Below are 6,053 nucleotides of genomic sequence, written 5' to 3' on the forward strand. Positions count from 1 at the left end.
CCGCCGCGCGGGCCGGGGGGGAACGGGGCGGGCGGCAGCCCCGGGAGCGCGGCGGCGGCGGCAGGCGCTGCTCGGGGCAGCCCCGCGGCGCGGGGGCCTCGGAGGGGCGGAGCTGACGGTGGTGCTGCGGGTGCCCGTGACGTCACGACGGCGCCGTGACGTCATGCGCCGCCATGTCGCGGCGGTGGCTGAGGGGCCGGCCGGGGTTTCGGGCTGTCCCCGGTCGTGCTTTAATTAACCGGAATTAAAGATGTCTGAGGGCACAGAGTGAGGGGGGTTCGTCAGATTCGTCCTGACGTCTCAAGAGCAAAAGATAAAAAACCAAATAAAAGCAGTTAAGCGTTGGAAATGCTGAACAATTTCCCCAGAGAGCTGAAGGGAGAAGGGGGTTATGAGGCAGGTGCCGGGAAAACAAATTCCTCCTGGATGGAACTGCCGTGTTAAACTCAGGGCTTGCCACCTTCCGTGATGTCACTTGTAGGTCAGGAGGAAGGGTTTCCCCTGGCAGGGGATCCAGGAATGCAGGATCCAGGAATGCAGGATTCCCGTTCAGGATTTCCCCTGGCAGGGCATCCAGGGAATGCAGGATTCCTGTTCAGGATTTCCCCTGGCAGGGGATCCAGGGAATGCAGGATCCAGGAATGCAGGATTCCCGTTCAGGAGGATTTCCCTTTTACTCTAATACCAAAGTATAAGGCTCAGAGACACCAAAGTTTCATTTGCATGTATGACAACAGTAATTTTTAACATCTTTTATACAGAGTTTTAATTCTTCTATTGGAATTAAAAGAAATTGAATGATACATTTGAATAATTCAAAAATACTATTATTATTAATTAATTAAAATTTGATTTGAAGAACACACTGATCTTCCTTCAAAAATTCAGCGGTTCATTTTTGTCACGGCGACAATTCATATTTTTTGAACATTTTGTCCTTCAAGCACATTGGTTTTTAAATCAGCTGCGATGGCCCGGGGTTACCAAACCTTCTTTGTCCGGTTTTTTAATTCTGAAATTCCATGAAATCAGCAGGATTGAGGAGACCTTTAGGGCCCACGCGTTCAGCCGGATGGGCTGTGGCTGAGGAGACGGAGGAGGTGCAGTGAGCGGATCTCCTGCCTGGCTGTTCCCTTGCCTCCCGCGTTCCAGGGGTGTTTTCCAGGGATGTTTTCCAGGGATTCCGGCTGTCTGCAGGGGGCACAGTTGCCTCACATTCCCGGCCACCCTTTGCCATCCCCAGGCGGCTGCTGGGAATCACCTCCTGCCAGATTTTTAAGGCAAAATGCAGAGTCTTTCCCGAGGTCTGAATTCACTAATTGCACCGAAACTTCTAATTTCATGTAATGAATCAGAGCGAGAGCGGCATTAATTGGCTTAATTGCCTTAAAAAAAGGAATGATGAGCCCATTAGTGCAGGAAGGCACCCAACACTGATGTTGTCTGGCCGAAGTGGGAATTTGTAATGGATCCTGGTTAATTCCAGACATTAACTCCAGAGTTTGGGCTTTTATTAACTCCACACATCCCGCGTGGTGCAAGTCACAGAAGGGATGGCTCCTCCATTTCCGTGGGTTTTGTCACCTCAAATCAAATGACACTCGTCTCCGTGGAGCTTTGCTCCATTTTTTATCTGGACGTGGTGGGACAATGCATCCAAGACCTCCTGGAAAGGAAGGATTGGGAAGGGCCTTCCTCTGAGTCTGAGCCTGCCAGGTCCAAGCAGTCGTGGAGAACATCCAGTCCAGAAGCACCTACGGAACTCCTGCTCTGGGTGACACCACGGCCAAAGCCACGGCACAATTCCCAAAGGAAAAATCCCCCAGGAAATGGAAACATCAACAACAACAATACGGAAGGGAAAAGAAAAGATCAGGGCACTGCTATCCCAAGCCGTGGAGGAGCAAACTATTCCTTGAGGAGAAGCAAGAAGCAGGAGAGGAGGACAGCCAGATGACAGAGAAACAAGCTGTTCCCAAAGCTGCATTTCCAGACTCTGGCTCTGGGAATCTCTTTCTCCCTGAGCCGTCTGTGTCCCCGTGTCCCAGCTGTGTCACCACCATTAGGCCCAGCTGCCTGCACGGTGTCCACATCCCTGATGGATCCGGGGCGTTTGTAGGAAATCTTTGCTCCCCCTCCTCCCTGCCCTGCTCCACATCCAGGGGCCAACTCAGCTTTCCCAGTTTCTTTGTTACAAAATGTTGTCATAATATTTAATCTCCAGCCTCGGCCTCGGCAGCAGCTGTTTGAAAGGACAATTTATATTCCCCAAAGTGCTTTGAAAACCCTCGGGAAGCTCGCAGGGAGCTTTTTCCTGGTGCACAGAAGCGGCTTGTCCAGGCTTCCAGCTTTGTTTTGTGTCTGGCTGGATCCTCTGGATTCCTCCAGCTGCCCTCTCGTTTACTTTGTGGTTTGCTGGAATATTTGTTCCCTGGTTTTTACGCCGCTCTCTCCGTGTGGGAGTCACGCGGCCCCGGGACGGACGAAACAGAGAAATGCCCAAAGATTCCTTGGAAAGCACTCCAAGGTGGGAGCGAGGAGCTGCTGTGATGTTCCTGCTGGGTGAGAAACCCACCCTTTAAAGTGCGGACGTGCTGGGGTTCCGCAGCTCTGTGTCCCTGCGGATATTCCTGCAGGAGCGGCGAGCACAGAGAGGCTGGGCTGTGTTCATAACTCCTGTCACTGCACACACAGCCTGGTGCCACTTCAGTGAGCATCCCCTCGCTGCTCAGAGCTTTGACTCACTGCTGCTCTGCTGCCTTTGCCTGTGTCACTCGGCTCAGCCGCTCGTTTCCTCACGGAAGCGTCTCCGGCGCTTTTCCACGCGTGGCTGTTGGAAGCCAGTTGGTGTTAACAGGAATGCATTTGTTTTTCTAATCATATTTAATTTTCTTCTTGTTGCACTATGGGATTCCTCTTCTTTACATTAGCTGCCACAGAGGAAGTGGATCCTAGGTTTTTCCCACTTTCATGCACAGCACCCACCCAGTGTCTGCATCCAGAATTCTCCCAAATGCAGGGAGGCAATTCCAGTGGAAAAAGACGTGGTTAATGGCCACTGCCTGGGAGTCTTGGCATCTCCTAAAAAACAGCCTCAGCCAGGGCAGGGTGGTGCCAGCAGGGTGAGTGGCTGCTTCTGGAGCAGCCAGAAGATCCAACCCTTAGACCCAACATTTCCCTGTACACTGGGAAGTGTTTGGGAATGCTGCAGCTCCTTGAGCCATGGCTCTTTACTCCCTGTTTCCAGCAGGGAACTCTGGAAAGAGTCACGGAATCCCAGGATGGGCTGGGTTGGAAGGAACCTTAAAGCCCACCCAGTGCCACCCCTGCCCTGGCAGGGACACCTCCCACTGTCCCAGGTGCTCCAGCCCCAGTGTCCAGCCTGGGGCACTGCCAGGGATCCAGGGGCAGCCACAGCTTTCTCCCCACTATCCCATCCATCCCTGCCCTGGCAGCTCGTTGTCAAAGACCTCAGCCCACAAATCCTGGGAGATGCTCTCCCGAGCTCCTGGCCTGTGGGGCAGGTGCTCCTGTAACGCAGGAAATTTCCCTGGGAGAAGGGATTTTGTTGGGGCTGGGTCACCTGGGGCATCCCGGTGCCCATCCCATGTGGCAGCAGATCCTAACCCCGGTTTTGTGGGCAAATCCGCTCCCTTTGGCCCCATCTGCCCTCCCGTGGGTGTGCTCCGGGCAGGAATGCTGCCGCGGGCAATCCCGATTGTTTCCCGGCACAATCCAGAGTCGGGCTCGGGCGTTTCCTGGGCCGGGCTGCGGTCCGGTGTCCTTTCAGCGGGCATTCATCATTTCATCCATCATTTATTTATCGGTGCGCGGAAAGCGCCGCTCCGCCTCTCGCTCTCTGCTCCCAGACACCGTGTCAGCGATGCTCTGCAGCGCGGGGACCGAGCTGGGAGCCGCCTGCACCTCTCCCCATCCTCCCCGCAAAAAATATCCCAAATATCCCGTTGTTCCCGACGCCCTCCTGCATCCCAGCGCCGCGCGTTCCTTTGGGATGCTCGTCCCAACGGCACAGTGAGCGCCCGGACACTGCGTGCCTTGAAGGAGATCGTTAACAAGCAGTCTGGAATATGCAAATGGCACGGTTTTAATGAGCCCTGGAACATCCAGCCACCTGCACGGGGGGTCAGGAGGGGAGAGGAGGGAGCTACACCCGGACAACACCTTTAATGAGGCTCGGATCAGCTGAGCCCCAGTTCCAGCTCCGGTCTGTGCTGCCAGGCTGCTTCCAGTGCTCCCCCGGAACACAGAACAAACCAAAACAGAGCCGGCTTCTCAGGAGGAGAATGGGGAAGCTGTGGGACACAGCTGCCAGCCAGTGGGACAGATTTAACCCCGCAGGTGCCGAGCAGCAAGGGTTAAACTGGGTGGAGTGGGGGTGAAAGGAATCCATGCATGCAACCCTCTCCTAAATAGTGTCAAGCCTCGGATTGTGCCTAATGAAAAGGCACTTGAAATGAGAGATAAACAAGGAATTGCAGCAATTGCAGCCTCTCTGGTGATTTAACAGTGGAGGCACCCGAAGATGCACAGGCGTGGGCACCTCTGGAGAGAAGCAGGGCTCCAAGGGAAGAGCTGCTCCTGGGATTCATGTGTCTGCCTTTTCCTGTCCCTTGGCAGTGGCAAGGACCAGGCTAGTGCCAGCCTCACAGCAGGATGCCAGAGGAGCCCCTGTCCTGCTCCCTGTCCCCAAGAGCAGCTTGTGTTTTGGGGTGTTTGCTAGAGAACCCTGCTTCCTCCAGGGCTCGCTCCCCAAGGGGTTCATGGAAGTGAGGAGGAGCAGAAATTGTCCTTTGCTCCCAGCTGAGTCCCACTCACAGCAGGAGCCTGCTGTACTTCGAGTGTGGGGACACAGCAGTGTCCTGCTGCCCAGGTGGGATGACAGGATACCCCAGGATCAGCGATGCCAAGGTGTCACTGCCCCCGGATCAGCGATGCCAGGGTGTTCCTGCCCCAGGATCAGCAGTGCCAGGGTGTCACTGCCCCAGGATCAGCACCACCAGGGTGTCCCTGCCCCAGGATCAGCAATGCCAGGGTGTCACTGCCCCAGGATCAGTGACACTCTGTTGGTACTGTTTGCCATCAATGCAGCATCAGAGAAGTTTGCCTGAATTTCCCATTCTGACAGCATTCCTATGAAAATGTTTCTTCCAGTTTCCTTGTCTCGCCTTCTTTTTTTTCTTTTTTTTTTTAATGTATTTCAAATCTGCCCCAGTGTGACTTCAAGGAAATTCCCCAGATCTCAAGGAACTGCCCTCTCCCTGCAAACCTGGGCAAGCCCTGCTCCTGATTCCCCACCTGTTGGACCAGTATGATTGGAGAGGCCCTGCCCCACTGTTTGTGGCTTCGTTCATGTTTATAAACTACCATGAGATCTGAGAAAAAGGATTTGCGAGTGCAAAATAATAAGTTGCCAAACAGTTTCTAACCTCATAAACACATAATTTTAAATTCAAGGAGACACAGAGGAGGGCAAGATCACACAAGTGGACTGGGAGCAGTTTCCATCATCCATCCTGGGAGCTCCAAGTGCACAATTCCCTCAATTGCTGCAAGCCCAGCCTCGTGTTTAATCCCTAATTGAGAAAAAGCCTTTCTAAAGATATTTTTCACATTGTAAAAATGGGAAACTCATTTGTTTTTTTGCTGCCCTCCTCCTTCTTTTGTGTCTCCCTTTGTGTTGTGTTCACGGGCGTTAGGGAAAAGTTTCCTGGAAATGTGGACTGAAATGTGGGAATCCATTCAGCTGGGTTTCACTTTGTTCCTGTATGTCCCACAAACCACTCGCTGCAGCAGATCATCCAAACAATTGTGCAGCTGAGCTGGGATCCCGTGGCTCCATTCCTCCTCCCACTTGTGGACCTGCAGTGGGAAAGCTGGAATGGTTGGGCAGGCAGCCTGGGAGCCAGAGCCACTGGGGGAGTGATGGATGGGTGAGGAAATCAGGAGTCACTCATGGGCCACTTTGCAAACAGGGCGATTAATAATAATGAATTTTGCTGCAGTGGCACGGGGTGCCCAGAGAAGCTGTGGCT

Source organism: Pyrgilauda ruficollis, unplaced genomic scaffold, assembly GCF_017590135.1.
Source record: "Pyrgilauda ruficollis isolate IOZ18807 unplaced genomic scaffold, ASM1759013v1 scaffold205, whole genome shotgun sequence".
NCBI lineage: Eukaryota > Metazoa > Chordata > Aves > Passeriformes > Passeridae > Pyrgilauda > Pyrgilauda ruficollis.